The sequence below is a fragment of the Phascolarctos cinereus genome, unplaced genomic scaffold, assembly GCF_003287225.1.
Source record: "Phascolarctos cinereus isolate Bilbo 61053 unplaced genomic scaffold, phaCin_HiC Scaffold_4;HRSCAF=312, whole genome shotgun sequence".
Taxonomy (NCBI): Eukaryota; Metazoa; Chordata; class Mammalia; order Diprotodontia; family Phascolarctidae; genus Phascolarctos; species Phascolarctos cinereus.
The window spans coordinates 126,712,855-126,739,875 of NW_027555847.1; the positions used below are offsets into that span (position 1 = coordinate 126,712,855).

At 42.7% G+C, this 27,021-nt stretch overlaps 1 protein-coding gene across 1 annotated transcript in view; it reads left to right on the forward strand.

Moving 5' to 3' along the window:
* SBK1 (SH3 domain binding kinase 1) overlaps window positions 1-27,021 on the forward strand; it is a 122,727-nt gene that overhangs the window by 37,655 nt on the left and 58,051 nt on the right. The gene's annotated exons all lie outside the window — the stretch shown is intronic.

The following is a 27,021-nucleotide window of genomic DNA, read 5'->3' on the forward strand; positions in this document are numbered from 1 at the left end:
GTACAATTGGGAGGTAATCTCAGGAGGAGAGCACTGAAAGTGAAGGAGAGAAGGAAACACATCTTGCAGAATGTGGGATCTGAGTAGAGAATCAATCTAAGGAAGTTATGGAAGCCAGGACGCAGAGATGAGGAGGTAGAGCATTCCAGGCATGGGAGACAGCCATTGAAAAAGCACAAAGACAGGCATCGGAGTGTCCTAATGGAGTAACAATAAGACCAGTGTCTTTCGATCATAGAAGATGTAGAAGGGAGTAAAATGTAAGAAGACTGGAAAGATAGGAAGAGGCCAGGTTATGAAGGACTTTAAAAACCAATCAGAGAATTTTATATTTGATCCTGGAAGTGACAAAGAGCCACTAGAGCTTGTTGAGGGGGACACGGTCAGCTCTGAACATTAGGAAGGTCATTTTGATATCTGAGTGGAGATTGGAGTGGAGTGGGGAGAGCCTTGAGGCAGGGAGATCCACCAGAAATCAATAGTTCAGGCATGAAATGATGAGGACCTGCACCAGGGTGGTGGCAGAGTCAGAGGAGAGGAGATGTGTATGAGAGATGTTGCAGAGGCAGAAATCACAGGACTTGGCAATAAATTGGATGAGGGAATGGGGTGGGAAGGAGTGAAAAAGACTGAGGAATCAAGTGACTCACCTAGGGTCACATAGTACATGTCTGAGGCTGGATTTGAAATGAGGTCTTCCAAGGATGACATCTAGGTTGTGCCCTTGTGTGACTAACAGGATGGTGATGCCCTGCAATGGGGGAAATTAGGAAAGGGTAAGATTTGGCAGGAAAGTGAATGAGTTCAATTTTGGACATGTTGAGTTTAAGATGTCTATACGACCTTCAGTTTGAAATGTCCAATAGACAGTTGGATATCTGGAGGTCAGAGGAGAGGTTAGGGATGGATAAATAGATCTGAGACTCATCTACATACAGATAATAATCAAATCCTTGAGAACTAATTAGGTCACTAAGCAAAATAATGTAGGGAGAAAAGAAGAGAGGAGGAGAGGAGAGGAGAGGAGAGGAGGGAGGAGGGGAGGGAGGGGAGGGGAGGGAGGGGAGGAGGAGGAGGAGGGGAGGGGAGGGGAGAGGGGAGGGGAGGGGAGGGGAAGGGAAGGGAAGGGAAGAAGGGAAGGAAGAGAAGAAAGGGAAGGAAGGGAAGGGAAGGAAGGGAAGGAAGAGAAGAGAAGAGAAGAGAAGAGAAGAGAAGAGAAGAGAGAGAAGAGAAGAGAAGAGAAGAGAAGAAGAGAAGAGAAAGAAGAGAAGAGAAGAGAAGAGAAGAGAAAAAGAGAAGAGAAGAGAAGAGAAGAGAAGAGAAGAGAAGAGAAGAGAAGAGAAGAGAAGAGAAGAGAAGAGAAGAGAAGAGAAGAGAAGAGAAGAGAGCCTAGGACAGGACCCTGGGGATATCCACAATTAGTGGGTGTGATCTCGATGAAGATCTATCAAAGCAGACTGAGAAGGTGAAGACAGACACGTAGGAGAAGAACCAGGAGAAAGTACCACCAAAAAGTACCAAGGTAAAGACAGTGATAGTATCACAGGCTGCAGAAGGATTAAGAAGGATAAATGTTGAGAAAAGACTATTTGATCTGGCAGTTAAGAGATCACTGGTAACGTTGAATGCAGCAGTTTCATTTGAATGGTGAGGTCAGAAGCCAGACTACAGAAAATTTAGAATAGAGTGGGAGGAGAGGAAGTAGATACTAACTGTAGCTGGCTTTCTTAAGGAGTTTAGCAGCAAAAGGGAGGCAATAGATAGGATGGCAGCTACTGGGGATGGATGGATTAAATGAGGTTGTTTTTTTTTAAGGATGGGAGAGACATGGGCATGTTCATGGGTAGCAGGGAAGCTTGTTCAGTAGACAAGGAAAGATTGAAGATTAGTGAGAGAATGAGGATGATAGAGGGGACAATCTGCTGGAGAAGACAGGATGGAATGGCATGAAGAGAGCACATAGAGGGGTTTGCCTTGGTAAGGAAAAGGGACAGCCAGTCATTTGAGACAAGGAGGAGACAGTGGGGAAAGACATCTGAGTGGTGCGAGATGAGGAACACAGGAGAAGACGGAATCTCAATTTTTTCATTAAGTATGAGGCAAGGTCCTCAGCTAAGAAAATTGGGAAGGAGGAGCCATGAGAGGCTTGCATGCCTGTGGGAATATAGGGTAGCAGTTTGTCTGAAACATAGAGTTTGTGAAAGGAAATAATGTCAAATTAGGCTAGAACAATAAAAAGGAAGAAATATTGTTGAATATGCTAGAAAGGTAAATTCAAACCAGATTATGAAGTGCCTTAAAGGCCAAGCTAAAAACATCTTATTTTACTCTAGGAACAATAGAGAACGAAGGTTCCTGACTCCTGGGTCGGAACTCTTTCTATTACACTACTGCTACTAATCCCAGCTCAAGGTGTTGATGGGTGACCATTCTTATGGTCTGTACTTTAACCAGGGGCTTCAGTTTCTCAACCTAGAGAGACAGACAGTCAGACAGACAGACAATCAGAAGAGAGACAGATGGACAGTCAGACACAGATAGATAGATAGATAGATAGATAGATAGATAGATAGATAGATAGACAGACAGACAGACAGACAGATAGATAAAGGTATAGGTATAGATATAGATAAATCTATTATTCCAGTAGTGGTGGAATAAAAGAAATTTGTCACTTGAAAGTTCCACCCCAACATTTCATCAGGAAGTCCTTCCCCCTCCCATTCCTCTTTCAATTTTTGCCTTAAAACAAGGTACAAACCTCACCTGAGAAAGCTGGCCCACGGGGCAGCTAAGTGATGCAGCAGATAGAGCACCTGCCCTCCAGTCAGGAGGACCTGAGCTTAAATCTGGTCTCAGACACTTGACACTTACTAGCTGTGTGACCCTGGGGAAGTCACTTAACCCATTGCCTATCAAGGAACAAAAAAAAGAAAAAAAAGCTGGCCCAGACAAAGACAATGCCACATACAGGCTTTTGTGTGTGAATGGGCAAACTGGTGGGACCTTTTTGGTGGATGGGAACAGTTCCTTGGACAATCCACTCAAGAGAAATTCTATAGGCAAAATCCAGACTAGCTTTTGAGCCAGCATTCAGGTGGCTGAGAGAAGAGCAGTTTCTTTAAAAAAAAAAAAAAAGATATATTTTAATAATAGATTTTGTTTTACATTACCTACATTTCCCCATGTCCTTTCCCCTATTCCTTCCCAGAAAACTATTTCCATATAACTCAGAATATTTAAACAGAGAGAAAAAACTTTCAGCAAAACTAATCAATACATCGCAAAGCCTGGAAAAATATATGCAATGTTCCACACCTTATCTCCGCAAAGGAGTGGAAGAAAGTGTCTTCTCATATCCCTCTTCTTTGAGGCCATGCTTAGTCTTTGTAATTTTGCAACATTCACTTCCTATTGTTTTGTGGTGGTTGTTTCTTCCATTTATTGTAACCATTGTGTATATTGTTTTCTTTTCTGTTTACTTCACTCTGTTTCAGTTCATGTAAGTCTTCCCATGTTCTTCCTATCCATCATATTCATCGTTTCCTACAGCATGATAATAATATTCCAAGCTGTTCGTGTGATATGCCACAATTTGTTTAGCCAGTCCCTGGTCGATGGGTATCTATTTTGTTTCCAGTTCTTTGCTTCCCTAAAGGGTGCTGCTATAAATATTATAGTTTATGTGAGGATTTTCTTTTTATCAATGACCGAGCAGAGCATTTTCTACGAGGAGCAGAGCAATGGATCTGGGATGTGGACAGAAAGGACATTTTTTCCTCAATGACCAAGGTGGCCGTATGAAATACCTTTAGCTATCAACCAAAGGCAGAAATGTAGTAGAAACAGGAAATGAAAATTGAGATGACTATAAAAGTCACATCTAGAAACTGACTTAAGTCAAGATGACCTGAGCAATTTGAAACTATACCTGTAACTGATTTCATCCATTTATAGCCCAAGGTTCCTTTGTACTGTAATTTGTGTGCACTAAACAGCTGACTGGGGATGCTATAAAGGGTTTGCTGTGGAAGAAAGAACTATGAGAAGTGCAAAGGGGAAAGAGATTGATCCTGGGACCAGTCTTTAGAGCAAAAACTCGTCCATGAACACAAAAGAGTGGAGGAATATTCTAGGGTTTAAGGAACATGTATGATCCTTCTCTAACCAACAGCCTTAGTAGGGCAGGAACTTTACTCATAGGGGGCCTATTTGGTTGTCAGATTACCCTTCCTCTTTCCTCACTAAAGATCAAGAGTATAGCCAGATTGATGTTATGACAACAAGCCCAGGTAATTGGGTTTGGATAAGAAGCCCAAGATTCTACCTATTCTCACAGCGATACTGAGGAAACTCCCAACCCCACAGCAATGAGTTTCTTGATCTGCTCTTGGACTAGGGAAGTAGACAGTCTTAGACCATTCTCCAAGGGTTCAGTTTTCAGCTATGGCTATTAGGATGGAGAAAGAATTAAGGATGAGAGAAGAGAATGAGGACAGGGCTGGGGATACAGAATAAGGATGGGGATTAGAATAAGAAAGGTCCAAGGTAAATGAGACAAGGAGTTTTTAATATCTAATAATAGTTATAGTGAGGAACAAGGGTGGGGATAAAAATGAGGATAAGATGAGAGATGGAGGAGGGGCCAGCCTGTGCCTATGGTTAGGGCTCACTCAATGGCTAAGGCCAAGGCATTGTTTATGGCAAGATTGAGTATCAATCTGTGGCCGGGGTTTGGGTCAGTCTTCAGCTAGAGAACAGTAAGAGTAGCTGTAAAGTAGATTGGCCTTGATAATTGGTCTGTTTAGCTTCTATGAAGTATGATGGATACTGTCAGAACCTAAGGAAGTGTTTGCAAAGGCATGTCTGAGATGTTCTCTGGCACTGAGAAACCGGTGTATATTTCTATCTGATGGTCTTTGTTCCTGTGTCTGTTATGTGAAAATGTGGCTTAAGAATATTAACAATAGCTAGCATTTATATGATGCCTACTATGGGCCAGGTAGTAAGCACTTTACAATTATTATCTCATTTGATCTTCACAATAACTCTGGAGCTAAGTGCTATATTATCTCCATTTTACAGATGAGGAACTGAGGCAAAAGGAGTTAAATGACTTGCCTAGGGTCACTCAGTTAGTAGATGTCTGAGGCTGGATTTGAACTGTGCTCTTCCTAACTCAAAGCACAGTGCTCTATTCACTGAGCCGCCTAGGAGAGACACCTTTGGGGAGTAGCTAGGTGGCACAGCGGATAGAGCACTGGCCCTGGAGTCAGGAGGACCTGGGTTCAAATGCGGCCTCAGACACATGATACTCACTAGCTGTGTGACCTTGGGCAAGTCAGTTAACCCCATTGCCTTGCAAAAAAAAAAAAGTGAATGTTGAGAGACACCGGAATAAAAACATGTGGGTCTTGAAGAGACATAAACAGGCTTAGCATATTTAAAAACTTTGTTTATGTATCCTAAATTTTTGTAAAATTTGTGAACGTATTCAGTTATTTAAGTGGAGAAAGGGGCACTAAGACTTTTGGGACACTCTGTATTTTCCAAGGTCTCTTTGTCTGTCTTTCACAGAAAGAGTTCCATAAAGATGAAGATACTTAATATGTGGTATTTTTTTTGATTTGGAACCCAAATTTATTTTCACCGTTTTGTTTTTCTTTTGTTTTGTTATAATATAGTCTCACTGTCTTATTTTACACGCTTTTAAAAGGAAATTTTACACCCAGCTTGTGCTATACAAGAAAACTGAAAATTTAATTTCACCCCAAAAAGAAAAAAATCCTCACTCTGCACCTTACTACTTACAGTATGTGACTTTGAGTAAATCATTTAACCTTTCTGGACCTGATTTCCTTATCTATAAAATGAGGGGGCTGGTCTAGGTAACTTCTGAGGTCCCTCCATCCAACTCTTAATCTGGAATCCGATGGACACCCGGCTCAGTCCTCCTTTCTGTTCCCCTGGCCACATTCAGGAGTAACTACACTCAGAAGGCCTCTTTCTCTTCTGTACAGGCACCTTCAGCAGAGCGGCAGCTTGGTTCAGGAGCCTGGACAGAGAGGTATGTCCTGACTCAGACCAAGCTGGATTCTGTAAACTCTACTCACTGTGTGCTTGTGATATAGCTGCTGACCTGCACTGTGTTTGTGTCTCCTTGGTCCTCGTACTTGGAGTATAGGAGTATGGCAGCATCATAGCCAATTTGGTAGCTATTTCTATTCTTCCCATGGGAGGAAAGATCAAACTGGGGAGAGATCTGAGACAAGGTCTTGTCCTTTAGCCCATGGCCATGGGGAGGGGGGGAAATCTCTCAAGTCCTGGGCAAGAGGGGGCAAGAGGGGACATAAAGGAAGAGAGAAAGGTTCAGAAAAGCAGCAGCAGATACTAAGAATATTAGCTAACATTCATGTAGGCCTTTGTTGTTAGTCATTTTTCATGCCTGACTCTCTATGACCCCATTTGGGATTTCCTTGGTAAAGATACTAGAGTGGTTTGCCATTTTCTTCTCCAGCTCATTTTTCAGATGAGGAACTAAGGCAAACAAGGTTAAGTGACTTACCCAGGGTCACACAGCTAGTGTCTGAGGCCATATTTGAACTCATGAAGATGAGTCTTTCTGGCTCCAAGCCCAGTGTTCTATCCACTGCACCACCTAGCTGCCCTATGAGTTTATTTACAACAGCCTCACAACTCTGAGATGGACAATGTCGAAAGGGTTATTCTGCCTATTTTAGAGGTGAGGAAACTGAGCCTCCAAAATGTTAATACACAGGTAGTACCTGACAAAACCCAGACTTGCACTTGGGTTTTCTAGGATCTGATGCATTGCTCTTTGCACTGTGTGTAACAAGAAATGACTGTAGACTCTGGATCTTCCAGAACAGTCCTGTTCTTATATATTTTATATATTCTGTGCTGGTTCAAGACATTCATTGTTGTTGTTGTTCAGTCACTTCAGTTGCGTCTGGGTCTTTGTGGCCCCATTTGAAGTTTTCTTGACAAGAAAGATACTGGAGTGGTTTGTCATTTCCTTCACCAGTTCATTTTACAGAGGTAGACAGGGTTAAGTGACTTGCCCAGGGTCACACAGCTAGTAAGTGTCTGAGGCCAGATTTGAATTCAGGAAGATGAGTCTTCCTGAACACCAGGCTTGGTATTCTATCCATTGCACCAAGAAAGCCAATTGTTAAATTGCCAGTGTGAGAATTTACACAGCTACGAGTCAGGGTTTGATCTATTGTTTTGTTTATTGGACTTGAAAAAGTGATGAAGGGCATGTTAATAAAGCAGACTAAACTTAAAAGTGTGCTGTAGCTTCCCTCCCCTCTCCCCTCTAGAGAGCTGATTATTAAATATTCACTAGCACTTCTATAATTTTATCCCATGGAAGGAAGAGCATAGTATAATGGACAGAGCACTGGAGGAAGGGGGCAGCCGTGCACCATAGTGCACAGAGTGCTGGACCTGGAGTCAGGAAGACTCATCTTCACGAGTTCAAATCCAGCCTCCAACACTTACTAGCAATGTGACCCCAGCCAAGCCACCTAACCCTGTTTGCTTCAGTAGCTCCCTCATCTGTAAAATGATCCGAAGAAGGAACTGGCAAACTGATCTAGCTAGTATCTCTGCCAAGGACACGATGATTCAGACACAGCCAAACAACAACAATCTGGAGAAAGGAGGAAGATTTGTGTCCAAATCCTGCCTTAGATACATTCTAGCTGTGTGACCATGGACCAGTCACATTAACATCTCTGAGACTTTGCTCCCTGGTCTGTAAAATGGGGATAATAAAAGTACCTCCCCAGAGAATTGTTGTAAAGATCAATGAGCCAATATTTTCGTTCTATTGAACAATTAGAATTTCCCAGAAATACAATATTTTGGAAATGGGGACTGGATGGATAGAGTCAATAGGAATTAGAATAATGATTGAGATACACAAAATTCTCTAGACTCCCAGGCTAAAAAAAAATTTAAGTATTTCAGCTTAGATCACCTGTGTACACATGGATGATACAGGTAATGAGAAGGACGCTGCATTGTGGTGGTGAAAATTGGTTGAAACATAGCAAGTTAAAAAAAACTCTGAACTTTTTGTCATAGGCACTAACATAACATCCCTATGCAATTGTGAGCTGATAAAGATACACTGAATTTAATAAGCATTTATTAAGCATTAGGGATAAAAAGGTGTGTGGCATTGTGGGTAGGGAGCCTGGCCAGAAGACAGGAAAACTCGACTTCAGATCTTGCTCCAGATGCTTGCTTAATAGCTGTGTGACCTTGGACACATTATTTAATCTATCTGGGCCTCAGTTTACTGATCTGTAAAATGAGGGGGTAGGACTTGTTGATCTCTTTCCAGCCTTCAATCTCTGACTCTCTGAAACAGTCCCTACCCTCAAGGAGCTTACAATCTCCTGATTGATAGAAGGGCATGATTGTGGGAGCTTTCAAGCACCATCCTAGGCACTTTTGCAGGTGACCCAAAGAGTAAAGGAAAGACAAATGGTAGATGTAAGCAAGCCACAGAGCATTACCAAAGATGACTTGCACTAGAGAAATGAAAAGACCTCTGATTTGGAATCAGGAGACCTAAATTCAAAATCCTCCCTCTCCTACTCACTACCTGTGTGGCCATGGGCAAGCCATGATTTTTTTCTCTGTGCCTCAGTTTTCTCCTCCATAAAACGAGGGCATTGGACGGGGTGGTGTCCATGGTCTTTGGCAATCCTTTGATGTCTAAGTCATCTTCCAGCTCTACCAGTGCGTTCTAAGTATAACGGAAAAGGATGTGGACCATTTGTGCGTACATGTAAGGGATAGCAAATAGATAGAGTATGTGTGCTGGTATCCACAAAAGATTCCAAAGACCAGAGGAAGATTTCCAAGGCGGATACTTTAAATACATAGACAAGAATTGGCCAGGAGAAGAAAGCTGAAATAGGTTACCATCTGCACCACTAGAGAGACCATCTACCCAGAGGAGGTCATGGATGCATCAAAGTACTAAAATATTGCAGGTGGCAGGTCTGTCTGTAGTTGGAAGTTGCTTGAAATGTTTTTAAATTTACTTAAGTATAAACTTTTGTTCTGGTGTCAAAATGAGTGAAATGTAGACCTCTAACTAGGGCAGAGCAACTAGGGATCTGCATCAGAATGCCAACACCCAGTAGGCATACTTCTTCCCCATATCTTGAGGTCCTTTGACAGCCCTCAGGGTCCTGCCCTCCACCCCCATCTCCACAGCCTGCTTTCCCAAACTTCTGTGACTCCCCCCCACACCTGTGGTCTTGTCTCCTCTACCCCCTCCTAGGGGATCAAGGGTTATCAGTCATGCTGCCCTACTGGGGGCAGATTTGCTAGCAAACTGACTACGTCCCCTCACCCAGTATAGTTCACACAATGACCAAGGTTTATGCTCTACGGCAACCCCCTCACCTCCACTCCCACCACTGAAACTGAATTTGTCCTGGGCACCAGATTCCTAATTATAGTTCTAGTGCAAAGCTTATGAAAAGGAAGACTTGTTTAATGAAACTTTTCAGAAGGAATATCCTTGTGAAACCATGTGTCTTGATTTCTGGTTTGGAAAATAAAGTTTCTTCAAAGTAAGAAACCTGCATTCCAAACCTGGCCTCAATACTTACAAACTATGCAGAAACGAACGAGTCACTTTACCAATCTGTGCCTCGGTTTCTCCATATGACAAATAGTGACAACATTTGCATTTCTCCACAGAACTGTGGAGTTAAGAAATATGGAAATATTAATTATTATTATTATTAGACATATAAAGAAGGGAGTTGTTGATTCCTCGGGGAAAATGATGAGATATTCCTCCCTACACACACTGTCCTGGAAGAGTGCTCCAGAGCAAGCCAGAGTTGTTTCCATACTCTCCTTACAAAACATTAACCTGCTTTGCACATTCAGCCAATCTTAGAGAGTCATACAATTAGTCCAAGAAGAAACCTTAATACTAGCTGTGTGACCCTGGACAAGACACTTAACCCCAATTGCCTAGAAAAAGAAAAAGAAAAAAAAGAGAGAGAAAAAAAGAAACCTTAAACACCTAATCCAACCCCTCCTAAAACAGTGGCCCAAAGAAGTAACTTAATTCGGCCATGATCACACAGCTAGTAAACGAAGGAGATGGACCTTGAATCCACTCATCCAGACCTCAAGTTCATTTTTCCCTACCCTGTCTTTCTGGGGTTCCAGTCACTACCTTGTTTCATTACCGCTAAAAGGGCTTCTGAGGAAATGGAATGAAGTGGAATCTTCAGGTTATGTGGCTCCATCAGTGGCATTGTTTGGGGTAAACATGGTGGACACAGGACACCTTTAATTAATCAACCAATCATAAAGTACTTATTAGGAGCGTACTATGTGTTAGGCTCTTTGCTAGGCACTGGGGATAAAATTCTATTACATTCTATTTTAGTGCCCAGGATTGGCATAGTCCCCATCATAGTCTCACGGGAAGATCATACTTACTTGGTGTGGAGGGAAACCATGATGTGTGACCAAGCAGTCAGATCTCAGGCCCATAAACCCCCATAACTGAATTTTTTTCTTGGCAATGGGGATTAAGTGACTTGTCCAGGGTCATACAGCTAGTAAATATCAAGTATCTGAGGCTGGATTTGAACTCAGGTCCTCCTGACTCCAAGGCCAGAACTCTAACCACTATGCCACATAACTGTCCCCGATAACTGAATTTTTAAGATGCTAATTAGATACCTACACTAAGCACTGTGGATTCTTTATATTGGGGTAGGAGTCAACTCAAGGGTTCACTTCAAACCATCCAGAAAGAGTTTTCAAATTAAAACAATACCATCAATAATCTGGTTCTTTACCTATTATCTGAAGAGAAAAACAACACACATTTAAATAGCACTTTGAGGTTTAGGATTTGCTTTCTTCAGGGCAGCCAGGTGACCAGTGGATAAAAGACAAGAGGACTTGAGTTCAAATCTGGCCTCAGACACCTACCACCTGGATGACCCTGGACAAGTCACTTAACCCTGATAACCTCCAAAAAAAAAAAAGAATTTGCTTTCCTCACAATAATCTTATGAGGTTTGTGGTTGTTCAGTTGTTTTCAGTCAGATCTGACTATGACCCCCATTTTGAGGTTTTCTTGGCAAAGATCCTGAAGTGGTTTTCCATTTCCTTCTCCAACTCATTTTACAGACGAGGAAACTGAGGCAAATGAGGTTAAGTGACTTGCCCAGGGTCATACAACTAGTAATTATCTGAGGTCACATTTGAACTCAGGTATTCCTAACTCCAGACCTGGTGCTCTATCTGCTGCACCACCTAGCTGCCGATCTCATGAGGCAGGTGTGTTTTAATAATTCTGTAGCACCTGCTCTGCCCTGCCTCATCTCTTCACTTGGGGTGGCACCATTCCAGATGTAAGCACCCTTCCAGAGCAACAGGTGTCCTTGTTTAATATCACTGGGTGAGCTGGGCTCCTCTGCTGCCCTACTCTTTCTGCTGGGCTGCTCAGTTGAGACTGAGCTGCTCTCTGTGGGGGCACATCTCTGCTGACCTGTGGTTACTCTCTGCTGCCATCTGCTGCCAAATGTTGCCTCTTCTGGTCCTCTGCTCTCTGCTGCTACCTGTTAGTTTCCCCCTGAATTACAGTTGCCATGTTGCCCCTTCCCCAGAGGAGGGACAGCTCTGTTAGCCATAGCTACAAGGATTATTGTAGACATCAACCCAACCATGCATCCAGCAAAAGCCAGCAGAAACCCCTTAGGTTTACATTGTTTGTCTTTTGAACACTTTTTTCCTGTCACTTGGGCTCTCTCAGTCCAAATTCTTTTCAGAGTTATGGTCTAAAACTCCTTTAAACAGCTATCATACCCCCAGGTCTAATTCAAGTCAGCCCTGGGACTCTACTTAACAAAACTGCAAGAGAGCTAGCTTGACCTGTTGTGAGATTTCTTTCAATTCCCATCATGCTTCTGGTTGCCATGCAAATCATCTGGAGAACTGGATGAAAAGGGCTGAGTGCAGCTGTTAAAGCCAGTGAGCGTGTCTCTGCTTCCTCCCTCTCTGCTATGAAGACAAAAAAAATAGAAAAGGAAAAACATTCCCTCTCTCAAAAAGCTCACATTCTTCTGGAGTTGGGCTCAGTTCAACTATCCCTTCATAGCATCTAGGAAGAAAAGGTATGCTAGGCATAGTAATGGCACAAATATGTTGCCTTATTTAAAATAATAATAGTGTATTAAAGCATTTATATAGTGCTTTAAGGTTTGCAAAGTGCTTTATATCTGTTATCTCATTTAATACTTATAATAACCCTGCAAGGTAGATGCTCTTCTCATCCCCCTTTTGCAGATGAGGAAACTGAGACTGAGAGATAGAAAACGACTTGACAAGGGTCACACAGTTAATAAATGTCAGAGGCAGGATTTGAACTCAGGACTTTCTGACTATAAGCCCAGTACTGGATGGACTGTGCCAACCAGCTGTAAAATGAAGACAGAAAGAACCCAAATTTATATGGCACTTTAAGGTTCACAAAGCACGTGTCTCACTGTGAAGTAGGTTTCTCTCAATGGCTCTGTGATCTCATGGATACTCCTTCCATCCATGCCTTCTCACTCTTTTTAACTTTTGTCCATGTCTCACCCTCATCCCCACAATATGCTCTTCACAGTAGGTCCACTCAATATACAAAGGACTTCCTCAAGCTTTCTTAACATTGCACGGGTAACAACAGTGCAGCTAACGCTCACTCTCACTATATGACTAACTAGGTCATATGTGTCTTTGATGATATCATTTATGCCATTCTACATACACAATTCACCTTGATATTACGCTATGTGACCCTGGGCAAGTCACTTAACTCTGCTTCAGTTTCCTCATCTGTAAAATGAACTAAAGAAGGAAGTGGCAAATCATTCCAGTATCTTTGACCAAAAAAAAAAACCCAAAACAAAAACCAAAACCAAAACCAAATGGAGTCGCAAAGAGTAGGAAATGATTGAAAAATGACTGAATAGCAATTATGCTATAGCCCTATTAGGCAGCTAGATGGCACAATCCAACAAGTGCTAGGCTTGTAGTCAGAAAGACCTGGGCACAAATACTGCCTCAGAGACTTCCTTAGCTATGTGACCCTGGACAAGTCACTTCATCTATCTCAGTCTCAGTTTCCTCATCTTTAAAATGGGAATAATAATAGTACCTACCTTCACGGGGTTATTGTGAGGATCACATGAGATAGCACATGCAAAGCACTTTGCAAATGTTAAAGTGTCATAGAAATACTAGTTATTATTATTTATTGATATCATATGTCTCTCCACAACCCATTAAATCAGCTTGAACCTTGATTCTTTGAAGACTATGACATTTCCAGATTCACAGCCACAGAGCATCACCAGAAGCATACTGTCGTTAAATACATGGGTTTTTGTTTCTGGGAGGAATTCTGGATCTTTGCAAGGACTGCGCCATGTCTTAAATGCCATCAAGCTTGCTCCCTTCTTTCTTTTCATTTCTGGGTCCAGTGCATTCTCCAGTTGCAGTGTCTAAGATCTCTATGTACTGATGGCCTGGCTCAATCAACTGTCCTTCCAACTGCATGTCACAGACCGAGCAGTAGGCATTCTTCATCCACCTGAGCTTGCTTATTAGGCTGAACTCTTCTGAACAATTCTGAATCTTATATAGGAGGTTCTTCAGTGTTCTAGGGTTTGTTAAAGTCAGCACGTTATCCACAAATACAGCAACGTCATCTATAGGAAATCTCTCTTCCCAATGGACACTATTCTGGCCACTCCCAATGATGCCTTTGGCCAGCATTGACATCCCTGTCTTAGTGCCTCCCTTGATTTTAATTAACAGAGAATCCTTAATAAGTAAAAATTATTTCTGTTGACATTCCATCTCAAAAAACCTTGTATGATCTCAACACGTGCAAGGGAGATTCCTTGGTGGAGGAGAGGCATATTTTCCTCAGCTGAATCAATTGACTATTTTTTCTAATCAACACACAATAAGCAAAGTGGCATCTTGTTTTCTCTGTGTTTTTCTATCCATTGTGTGACAATAAAGATGTGGTATGAAGTAGGATATGAATTGTAAAAGCATGTCTGTTCTCTTTTCCTCTTTTCATCAAAGATGCCCTCAATACATGTCTAAATTACTCTCATAAAGATTTTATAGAGATGAGTAACTAGGCATAGAGTCAGTAGTTACTGACTTCTCAGTCACCTTTTTATAATAATAATATCATTTTTTAAAGTAGCTACAATACTGATGTATGTAAAGTACTTTGCAAATTTTAAGGGCTAAAGAACATCAGTTATTTCTATTACCATAAAAAGCCCATATTTTCGATAGTATTCTTTGGGTGTTGCTATGTGGTTTCAAGTCATGGAATAGCATAGTCTCTGAGGAATTGAAGTTGAAGGTCACACAAAGAGGGACAGTCTCATGATGGGCATGAGTAAGCTGCAAATATATTTACCAACAAAGAATGTTTTTGCAAAAGGAGCTGAGTAAGGAATGTCATCAGGGAGTTGTGTGACTCAAAAAGGAGGAAAGCTGGTCATGGGGGAGGGCAATGGATGATCAGTGCTCCAGCCAACACATTCCATTAGTGTCTACACCATGTCAAGAGATCTAAAAGGCCCCCAGCATGTTGGGTGGAGCCCCTTGGGAAAGATTTACAAGAAGACATAGACAAGACTCATATAGGATAAGAGGGAACAGATGGCTTGGGCTCCATACCATTGAAAAGAGTATCCACATCGATGCGATCATGGATACATCAAAGTGTCACAATAATACTGCCTGGGGTATCCTCTATTAGTTCAGCATTTTCACTCTTTCAAATATCTTCAGAATCCCTTCTTCGACATCTTGAGAACAGTGTTTCTCCCAGAATGGATCTCCCTTGTGTATACTTGGTCAGGTCCGACTGTTTTTCCATATGCTAAGGAGTTTATTTAGTGCCATTCAATGTCCAGGCATGATGGTTCCATTGCCATTGGTGGTTAAAATAGTTTGTTATAAAAATGTTGACAGATATTTCCTATTTTTCAAATTTGTATGCCCCTTGAGAGTAGGGACTATTTCATTTTTGTCTTTTTATCTCCAGTGCCTAGCACAGCACCTACCATATAGTAGGCACTTAATAAATACTTAATTCCTTCTAGTTTTATCCTCAAAAGCTCTTGGGATAGCCCTTACCAAACTTTCTTTTTTTTTTCCTTCTACTCATTCTTCTGGTTTTATGAGGCAACTCTTTTTAGCATTCTCTGTAAGATGAAGAGGGTTCAATAATACTTGAACCCATTTTACAGATGAGGAAATGGGCTCAGTGAGCTTAAATAACCTGCCCTTTATTGCACAACAGGGAAGTATCACAGCCTGGATTTAAAACTAGCTCTTTTGGCTCCAAGTCTAGCATTCTTTCATTCATGATTCTTGTGAATCATTTCATGGCACCTCTTTCTGCCTCCCTCATTGGGTTGTTGTGAAGATCACATGAGGTAATGACTCAAGATCCTTCCCCTTCCCCCTCCATATTTAAGCCCTATGGATTTTGTCTCTACAACATTTTTCTATAACTTTCCTTTTCTCTGGCCACAGCACCACCACCCTAATTCAGATCCATGTCTATCCCATCTTTTAAAAAAATCTGAAGCCAAACTTCAAGAAAAAATTTAACATTTGTTGCCTCTACTTTCTTAACTCCTACTCATTCTCAACCCCTTGCAATCTGGATTTTGATCCAGCCACTTAACTGAAACTGCTCTCTCTCTCTCTCTCTCTCTCTCTCTCTCTCTCTCTCTCTCTCTCTCTCTCTCTCTCTCTCTCTCTCTCTCTCTCTCTCTCTCTCTCTCCCCCCCTCCCTCCCATTCTCTGGATCTCTTTACTGCTAAATTCAATGGCCTTTTCTTAGTCCTTAACCTTCCCCTCTGCTGCATTTGACGCTGTTGACAACTCCACTCCTAGGTCCTCTTTCCTCTGGGTTTTCGTGACACTGCTCTGTCACGGTTCTTTTCCTACTTGTCAGATTGATTCCTTCCTGGTCTTCTTTACAGGTTTATCATCCATATCCTATCTGCTGTGTATGGGTATACCTCATGGCTTTATCCTAGACTCTCATCTCTTCTTTCTCCACCCTCTCTCGGTGATCTCATCAGTTCCCATGGGTCTATATATCTAGATGACTCCCAAATGTATATCCCCAGCCCCCATCTCTCTCCTAAACTCCAGTCCCACATCTCCAACTGCTTGCTCGATATTTCCACATAAATGTTCCATGGGCCTTTCAAATACATTATGTTCAAAATAGAATTCATTTCCTTACTCTCTAAACCTGCCTCTATATTCCTATTTCTGTCATTGGATACCACCATTCTTCTATTACCCAGGCTAATAATCATTGTCTTCTCCTCACTCTTTCCCATTTCCTGTATCCAATCAATTGCTAAACCTTGTTAATTCTACTTCCTCAGCATCTCTCACATCCATCCCCTTTGGTCTACTTACATACACACTTTAGCTCAGGTTCCCATCACCCCTCCCCTGGACGATTGCAAAGGCTTCCTAAAGGTATCCAGCTTCTTTCCTTGCAATGTATCTTTCACCTCACATCCAGATTGATATTCCTAGAGCCCAGACTAACCACATCACTATTCTGCTCAAGAAGACTCAATGACTCCCCATTGCCTTCCAAATAAAATTCAGACTCCAAAATTTGTCATATACATCCCTTCACAGTCTGGCTCCAGCCTTTCCAATTTATTCTCAATACAGATACCAAATTAATCTCCCCAAAGCAAAATCTGACCATGTCACTCCCTTACTCAAAAACTGATTGCTTCCAGGATAAAATTCAAACTCCTCAGTCTAGTACTTAAGGTCCTTCACTATCTGGCTCTACCCTACATTTCCAGCCTTATTTCCTATCATTCTCTTTCTTGTGCTCAGCATTCTAGCCAAACAAGGATGATTGCTGTTTGAAACATTCTATCTTCCATAACAATAGCTAACATTTATACCCAGCTTTAAAGTTTGCAAAGTGTTCTACAGGTATTACCAAATTTGATCCTTGTAACAACCCTCTGAGACAGGAGCTATTATTACCCTTTCCCTTTTCACAGATGAGAAATTTACAGATATAATTTGGAGAGGTTAGGTGGCTTGCCCAAGGTCACACATAATTAATACAAGAGGAGGAATTCAAATTCAGGTTTTACCCCAACTGCAAGATCAGTGTGCCATCTCCTAGAACCTAGCAGCCTCCTCCAATGACAAGTTATCCTCCGTTCCTGGAACTTAGCCTCTCCTCAGCTTTACTTCTTATAATCCTCATCTTTCTTCAAGTCACATGTTCATCCACAAAGCTTGCCCTGATTTCTACCTCCTCTCCAAATACTCTCCTGGTTTTATTGTTGTATTCCAATGTGTCTTACACATAGTGGCATTTAATAAGTAATTGTTGATTGAATATATGAAACACGATACAAATGTCACATACATACATATTTGTGTATACACATATATATGTAGATATGTGTGTGTGTGTAGCAGGGGAGAGAGGGAGAGAGGGAGAGAGAGAGAGAGAGAGAGAGAGAGAGAGAGAGAGAGAGAGACAGAGAGACAGAGAGAGAGAGAGAGACAGAGAGAGAGAGACACACACAGAGAAAGAGAGAGACAGAGAGAAACAGATGGTGGAGGAAAGGATATTTAACCTACTGAAAGGAAGAAACAAGTGTCTTCAAGTATTTTATAAGCCCTGTCCCACAGAAACAGTGAATCTGCCAATTACAAATCATGCTTATCTATTCATTAGGACTAGTACCTTAGAGAATTCTACTAGACAACACTTTGTTAGCCTAGTTCCAATTACTATAAGTACTTGAAAGGCATGAAACTGCATTTCTTGGAAAATATTCTAGAAGGGTGAGACCTCATCCATTTGGACTAGTCTCTCTCAATCAGTCCTAGTAAGTAACCTGCTGGCTCGGGCAACACGGCCTAGAGCATTTTCCTGCGAGGGTCTAGCATCCGTTGGGAGAGGAGCAGAGAAGTGGCCTCCTTCCTTATCTCTGGAGTGGCGAGTGCCCCCTCCCCCTGTGTGCAGCTGGCTGGATTCCCTAAGATGGCTGCCACAGCTGCTCCCTGAGCCAGCGGATGGAGATGGCCACTGGGGTCTTCGGCAGACGGTCCCCCGCTGCTGCTAGAGAAGGCCAAGGCTTGGGAGGGACGTGTAGCTGACTTGCTCCTCAGGGCCTCCCAGGGAAGGAGGAGGACTGGCCTTCATGGCTGGAGCGTTCAGGGGACTCAGCTGCAAGAGAGGAGAACTGGGAGGCATTTACAGTTTGTCGCTGTCCAGCACTAACCACCTGCTCCCTGCAGGGTGGCTTCGTAACCAAAGGGCAAACCAACACCAAGCACATGTCAGCAAGAGTTTATCAAAGTCCCACGATGTGCCAAGCATTGTGCTAAGCACTGGGAATATGTGTTGTTGTTCAGTCATTATGGTGGCATCTGACTCTTCGTGACCCCATTGGGGGTTTTCTTTTCTTTTCTTTTTTAATTTCTTTTTTCATTTGGGGTTTTCTGGCAAAGATACTGGTGTGGTTTTCTATTTCCTTCTCTAGTTCATTTTATAGATGATGAAACTGAGGCAAACAGGGTTGAGTGATTTGTCCAGGGTCACACAGCTAGTAAAGTGTCTGAATCCAGATTTTGAACTCAGGAAGAGGAGTCTGGTGCCCTATCCACTGAACCACCTAGCTGTCCCTACTGGGGATGTAAAAAGCACTGCCTCCCCCCCAAAAAGGGCACAATCCCTGCCCTCAAGGAGCTCACATTATTTTTGTCAGGCAATGGGGTTGAGTGACTTGCCCAGGGTCACAAAGCTAATAAGTGTCACGTGTCTGAGGTTGGATTTGAACTCAGGTCCTCCTGACTCCATGGCCTGTGCTCTATCCACTGCACCATCTAGCTTCCCCCAGAACTCACATCCTAATGAGTAAGACAACAAGCAAATAATTGTGTAATATCAGATATATACAATATAAATGAAGGGTAATCTCAAAAGGGAAGGGGTAGGGAAAAAAAAGAGGTCAAAGGAGGAAAAGAGAGGGAAGGGGAGGGGAGAGGAGATTTGGTTTCCTGAAGAAGGTAAGATCCGAGTTAAGTCTTGAAGGATGGGCAGCTAGGTGGTGAAGTGGAAGAGTCAGGAAGATTCATCTTCCTGAGTTCAAATCTGGCCTCAGACACTTACTAACTCTGTGACCCTGGGCAAGTCACTTAACCCTGTTTGCCTCAGTTTCCTTATCTGTAAAATGAGCTGGAAAAGGAAATGGCAAACCACTCCAGTATTTTTGCCAAGAAAACCCCAAATGGGATCATGAAGAGTTGGATACAACTGAAAAACAACTAAACAACAATGTGAAGGAAGACAAGAGACAGAGGAGAGGATGAAGAACATTCCAGGTATATACACACACCTGCCTACACAAAGGTACACATAACAAATACCCATAGGGCTATATCTGGGATGACATGACTGAAGTTTTGTCCCAAGATTGGCTATATGGGAGCAGAGATGTTGGGTGGCAATGCTGTATCTCTGCAGCTGTCTTCTGACCCATTGTCTCTGAACTTTGTTGGCCTCCATAGCTATTAATGGCTCCTGCTCCCTCCCCCAGTGCCAGATCAACCCCCCTTCCTTCAGAGTCTCATCATGGGGGCCTTCCTGCTACTCCCATCTGCTACTTCCTCCTTCTCCAGCCCAAATTCTCTCATTGTCCCCTGAATATACCATGCTTTTTCTGGACGCCTTTTATAGTTAACATCCCTTCCTCATTGGAAAGCTTCATCCACTTATCTAAATCATACCTCACCTTCAAGATCCAACTCAGATTCCACCTCTTCCATGAAGCCTTCCCTGATTACTCCAGCTCACAGTAAACTTGGCCCACACTCTCTGGGGAATGCCCTCTTTTTTCTGGCACAACTGCCCCCAAGATGGACCATCTTCTGTGCTGCCCCATCCTTCACCCCAAATGAAGTCACCTCAGGCACAAGACTTTCCAGTCATGGCTCTGCACACATATAAACTACAACAGGACCTAGTGCATAGTAAATGCTTGCTAAATCCATGAGGGTCACAGAAAACCAAAAAGCACCTTAGAGAGAGCTAGAAAGAGCCTTAGAGAGCACTTGGTCCAATGCCCACATTTTATAGGTGAGAAAATTGAGGCCCAGAGACAGAAAATGAATGAATGAATGAGTAATTACCTGGGCAGCTAGGTGACTCAGTGGATAGAGCATGAGACTTGAAGTCAGGAGAACATGAATTTGAATCCCGCTTTGGACACTTACTAGCTGTATCACTTTTTGCAAGTCACTTAACCTCTCGGAGTCTGTTTTCCCTTCTATAAAATGGAACTAATAGTAGCACCTATCTCCCAAGGTTATTGTGAGTATCAAACAAGTTAACATTTGCAAAGCACTTTTAAAACCTTTAAATGCTCTACAAATGCTGCTGCTTATTATTAACAGATGACCCCTTTATAGAACCTGAATATTTAAAAAGCATCTTCCTCACAAAAACCCCATGAAGCAAGTAGTATAGATATTATTATTCCCACTTTATGGATGAGGTTATCAAGTCTCCTAGTGGCAAAGTGATTTCCTCATGTTCACATAACTAATGAGAAAGAGTCAAGTTCAAACCCAGATTACTTGACTCCAAGGCCAGCACTATTTCTATGATATCTGGAATGAATGAAGGTGCACACACACAAATTACAACAGTATTTACACGTGCACGTCTCCACATACACGTATGCATGATACAGACACCCTCTGTCACACAAGTATGCAACACAGGGCCACAAGAGCTGGTCTTTATAAGGCACTTTATGGCTTGCCACATGCTACTACTACTCATTTCATTTTATGCTCACAACAACAACCCTGTGATTTTGGACAAGTTACCTGACCCTAATGAACAATGGAGTCCTTTGAGAAATTGTGTGGCAACTACCACAGGATTACTATCTCCATTTTACAGATAAGGAAACTGAGGTTCAGAGAGGTTAAGTCACTTAGCCAGGAAGTATCAGAGGTGACTCCAAGTTCAGCACTGTTTTCCACTACACCCTATTTCCACTATACCAAATATATAAGCACATATCTTCCATTCTAATCATTCCTCATCCTAAATGATGCATCTTCACAGATTAATTCATACAGTCCTTAAAAGAAAAAAAAAGAGGCTATAGATTAAGAAGTCTGCCCATGTAAAGAGATATTCTGTCCCACATTTTAAGGATGAGGACACCACTGTCCATTGAGGTCAGGTGGCTTGCCTAAAGTCACACAATGAGTTAGTAGATGAGTCACAGAATTTAGGTATGGAACCCAGAGCTCTTCCCCTATGCTCCTGGTTTTTCACCTTCCAGGGTCCTAACTAAATTTCCTCTGGCTCCTTCCTCTTCTAAGATGAGGGAACAGAATGTGGGGGTTAGAACACTTTTCCTGAGGAGGTGCCCCTATCAAGGGTGTGATATATATATGTCTATGTCGCCTTTGCCAGGGATTGGCAACTTTCTCGAAGAGGCATGCCAAGTCTTCATTCACTCGTTGGCTTGGAGAGGAAGAAGAAGTTGGCAGCCTTCCGTGCACATGTGCACACAGAGGGAACCCACCAAATAAATTAGGCTAAGTCTATCCCAAGAGGTGGGGTTAAGTGCAAAGCTAAGAACACTCCCTAAAGCTTAGGTTCTCAGCAGGGGGGAATGAGGGTGTAAATGGATTCTTCAACTCATGTAAGGTAAGGAGAAGGCAGGCTGGTAGACTGCCTCATCCCTATCCCAATGTACCTGCCTCCCTTCACATCTTCAGCCACCTTGCTACCAGCTATGTTTGCATGCCATCTTTAGCCCAAATGCCATGACTATGACTTTCCTGTGTATATGGTCTATATGCCTAAGGTTCTTCTCCTATGATTGGTGAAGTATATTAGAAGGAAAGAAGGAATTACTAGACTGTCAACTCCCTGAAGGTAGAGATTAAATCATTTTCTATCTTTGTACCAGTCTAGCACAGTACTGTGTTAATATACTTCTGTTTCATACTTCAAGACTTCCATTGAGCTGGGATCTCATCACAAGCTAGCAATCATCCACAATTTCTCATTTTATCATATATGTGCTTTTGTATGTATCAAACAATTAACAAGCATTTATTAATAACTTACTATGTGTCAATTACTGTGCTGGGTGTTAGGGATACAAAGAAACAAAGTGAAACAACCCCTGCCCTCAAGGAGCTTATATTCTATTAGTAGAGACAACATGTACATTATAAATATACACACATTTGAAATAGAACAGAACATACTTATTTATTCTGAGGGAGACAAAGAAGTCAGGAGACCTGGATTCTAGTCCCAACTGTGCAATCCACTGGTCTGAGACTTAGCTTTCTCCTCTGCAAAATGGGAATAAAATTCAATGTTCTGTCCACCTCACATTGTTGTTGTGAGGTTCTAATGAGATAATGTATATTAAGCATTTTGTAACCCCAATGGACTCTATAAATTGTGACCTATCATCATCATTCTTATGCTTATTCTTATTCTTAAGAGATGAAAAGCAAAGTGGGACCAAGACAGAAAACAGAAATAAGTTAAGACAAGAGAGTTAGGTGAGTGATCTCTGGAAAGGCTGGGGATTAAAGAGGAAGAGGGGTGGGATTAGAGAGTCAGGGACAGGTTGGCCTGACCTGGGCAAAGATCAGACTTGTGGAGTAACTTCTGTCCCCAACAACTGAGCAACTTTCTAGCCAAGACCTCTTTTTAGGCTAGAGTTAGGAACAAAGGGAGCTGGCAAGAGAAGGTAGACTTCTTGGGGAGCCTGAGAGCCTAGAAGGCTAGGACTGGACAGAGGCCTCCAGCTCTAAGAAAATTGCTAAAAGAAAGATTTGCCACTTAATCTGGAAAAAGCTAGACCTGGTGTAAACATGTACCTGCAATTGTCAACAAGTATGATATATGTAATCTCATATCTGCATTAAAGTTACTAGCTGTGTGACCCTGGGCAAGTCACTTAAAACTGTCAGCTTCTGTTTCCCCAACTCTGTAATACAGATAATTACAGCAGCTACTTTCCATAGTGGGTGCAAAGACCAAATGAGATAATATTTGTAAGTACTTAACACAGTGCCTAGCACATTAGTAGTCATTTAATTTAATAAACATTTGCTTCTTTCCTTTCTTCCTTCTTTCTTTCTGTTTACTCAAGGCTACCAGCTTAAAATCTTTGTCACTGGCAATATCTTGATTTTGAGAGCAGAAGAGAAATAAGGGAAAATAAAGTTTCCCCACAATTTTGCTCCCTGAAATGGAGCCCTTAAGGCTTTGGGAATGAGGAGACAGGGACCCAGAAAACATCAAACAGAAAATAGAAAGCCTGGAGTTTTGTCATTTACCTAGTAGACTTTGTGATGGCAGGCAGGTCATTTAATCTCTGTGCCTTGGATGATCCATCTGTAAAATGGGGATAATTGTTAGGGCAAGGACAATATCAGATTAGAAAGTATTGAGGGATCCTTGAACCAAAGATATCCATGTCATGATAGCTCTTTCCTTGGCTCACTTCCTTTCCTTCTAGTCCTCAAGAGAGATAGGAGGAACATGCCAAGTCAGACTAACTCTTCCTGAGGAAGAAATGGGGCCCTATAGTCAGAAAGACTATATATAAGGGTAGAAAACCCCAAATGGGGTCATGAAGAGTAGGATATGAGGGGCAGGTAGGTGGTGCAATGGATAGACCACTGGCCCTGGAGTCAGGAGGACCTGAGTTCAAATCTGGCCTCAGATACATAACACTCATTAGTTCTGTGAGCCTGGGCAAGTCACTTAACCCCATTGCCTAGCCAAAAAAAAAAAAGAGTAGGATATGACTGAAACAACTGAACAATTACAAGGAACTATGGCCTATTGAAAAGGCTGAGCTTGGGAGACTTGTCAAAATTTAAGATGTAGCATCTTTCCTCAAAACCAGTAAAGATAATCTCAGGAAGTGAAGATAGGAAGAGGTCCAAAGAAGATGCTCCCCTCCTTTCCCACTTCAGGAAACACTCATTGGCAGCACTCAGACCTCCTGTCCCTGACCCCCTAGCTCCTTCTCTGTTTCCCTGATAACTGACTTTCCCCATGCCAGCATTGTCCTCCTGCTCCTGCTCCCGGGGCTGAGCCTTTGCCCATAAGAACCTCACTGCCTGCTCTAGGGTAGGGGCACTGACTCTACAGTGGGTGGGCTAGGGGATATTAGGATACAGGCCCCTTGGACCTGTTGGAGCCTGTCTAAACTCCAATTAGGTCACAGCAAAGTTGTGGGTGGGGCTCAGGATTCTCTCCATGCTAGGGTTACTAGCAAACTCTAGGGAGGAATTGTAGTTGGGAATCTCCTGATACTGCCTTGGGGTCCCATGGAGTGGGAAGATCCTGGCAGTAAAGAAAAGGGCAAAGGAGAGAAAAGAAATGACTGGGGAGGCAGTTTAAGAGAAAAAACGCCGGGGGGGCAGGTTAGGTCTGTAGTATTATAAGCTGCCTGGTCAGCTCCAAGGAACACCACACCCCCTTGATCTCCATCTACAGGCATCTAGGGCTGTCATGTGATGTCTTAACCTTCTGACTGGAGTCTCATTCTGCCCTCCAAGATGGGGCTGGCTCCCTCAGAGGGCGGCGTACAACACCCTGAGTTCAACCTAACTTCTCTGCACCTTGAGTAGTGTGGAGGAAAGAATGGGGAAGAAAGGGATAAGACTAGAGCCCTGGAGGGAGGGGGCAGGGCAGGGACTTGAATGCTGAAGGAGACAGAGTCAGTACTTAGCCCATGATCTCCAAGACAGGCAGGTTGAGCTGTGTCCCTTCCTGCTGTCATCTTTCTCCTTTCGGACATAAGAAAAGTGCTTTTTAGGGAGTAAGACAATCTAGTTTCTAGGTTCTACTAGGTTCTAATCCCAAATTCCCTTAACTTACCAGCTCTATGATTCAGGGCAGGTCACTTCTTCTGGACAGGCTCCTCATCCATAAAACAAAAGTGTTGGAATGGGATAGGATCTGATCTCTAAGGTACTTTCCAGTTCTAATTCCACTTCCAATTACAACCCATAGGAATTGGCCCAATTGTGTTTCAGGCCAAGGTGACACTTTGAATCTCAGAACTGCCTGGAGATAGGGGCAGCTAGGTGGGTGGATAGACCTGCGGCCTTGGAATCAGGAGGAACTGAGTTCAAATCCCACCTCTGATACTTGGAATTTACTAGCTGTATGACCCTGGGCAAGTCACTTAACCCCAATTGTCTCACCAAAAAGAAAAAAAAACTGCCTGGAGAAAGTGAAGAGAAAGAAGTCAACTTTGAGATTTGAGAAGAGAAAACGAGTAGCTCGCGGACTCAGAGTGGCAGCCCCACAAGCAACCTCAGAGATCAACCAGTCTAAACCCCTCATTGTAAGAAGAGGTAACTGAGATAAGGAGATGAAAACAGTGTAGCTTAGTGAACAGCATTCTGGACTTGTAGTCATAAAGACCTGGCTCCAAAGTCTGCTTTAATACAAACTAGGCGTGTGACCCTTAGCCTCATCTACAAAATGGGGATAATAGCACCTATCATGAAATACAAACTAGGCGTGTGACCCTTAGCCTCATCTACAAAATGGCGATAATAGCACCTATCATGAAAGGTTCTTATGTGAGTAAAATAAGATAATGCATGTAAAACAGAGATCATCTAGTCTAAGTGTTCTCCACCTAGGGTTGGAGGATTGGGGTCTGTGTATAGATTTCAGAGGGCATGTAAACTTAGAACTTTTAATATTTTGATAACTGTCTCAATATATTTGGTTTCCTTCACAATCCTATGTGTTTCATTATATGCTTTAAAGACATTTTTCTGACCAAGGGTCCATAGACTCCACCAGACTACCAGAGGTGTCCACAACACCAAAAAAGTTAAGAGTCCCTGATCTAGTCCAAACCTCGTTTCACCAACCACAGAGCTGAGCCCCATAGAGGTTAAGCGACTTTCCCTAAGTCAAACTGATAATTAGTGACAGAGCTGGGGCTAAAAGGGAGGTTTTCTGACTGCTGGGCCAGTCAGTGTTCTTTCTGCTACCAGACTACTTACTGTCACCCTCCCCAGTGCAAACACATTTGCAATTTAAGTGAGCCCTTCTTTGGTTGAATCCAAGGGAGTAGCTAATGGGATTTCAGGCACTGTGACAGGTGGATGGGGAAGATATTTTTGGACAGAAGTCCTTTCTCAGGGCCCTTAATCACACCACCCAGGTGCCTACCTCCTCTGGTCCTGGGGAGAAATGGCCTGCTGGAGACACAGGGCATACTCCAAAAGACCTTGAGCCAGAGGTCTGTCTAATATTCCTACTGCTGTGGGAAGGCTTCAGTTTTCTGGTTCTCTTTCCATTCCCCCCCCCACTCCTCTCCCCTCATAAAATAACAGCTAGAAGAGACTTTAGAAAATACACTACAGGTATTAACTTATGTGGGTCTCAGTTTCCTCATTTGTAAAATAACAGTTTTGGATGAGATCATTGCTGAGGTACCTTCTATAGCTCTGATATAGGAATATAGGATTTCGAGCAGGAAGGGATCTTAGTCCACTTCTTGTCCACCTCCTTCATTTTACAGATGGGAAAGGGATACCCAAAGAGGTCTAATGACTTATCCAAGGTCGCATAAATAGTGCACTTTGCTAAAGACAGTAATGCTTATAGACCAGGGGGACAAAGCCGTAGCCTTTGCATTGCAGAGAGGGGCTGTGTCCTCACTGCTGCCCCCACCTCCACCCCTTCGAATTGGTTCAGAAGCAGTCTTAGCTCAGAGCTGTCTTCTCCCTGCACAGATTCCTGTGGGGCCTAGAATCTGGGCTTTGGGGGCAGCTGGCTGTCTTCGCTTCAGCCCAGTTCCAATTAACCCA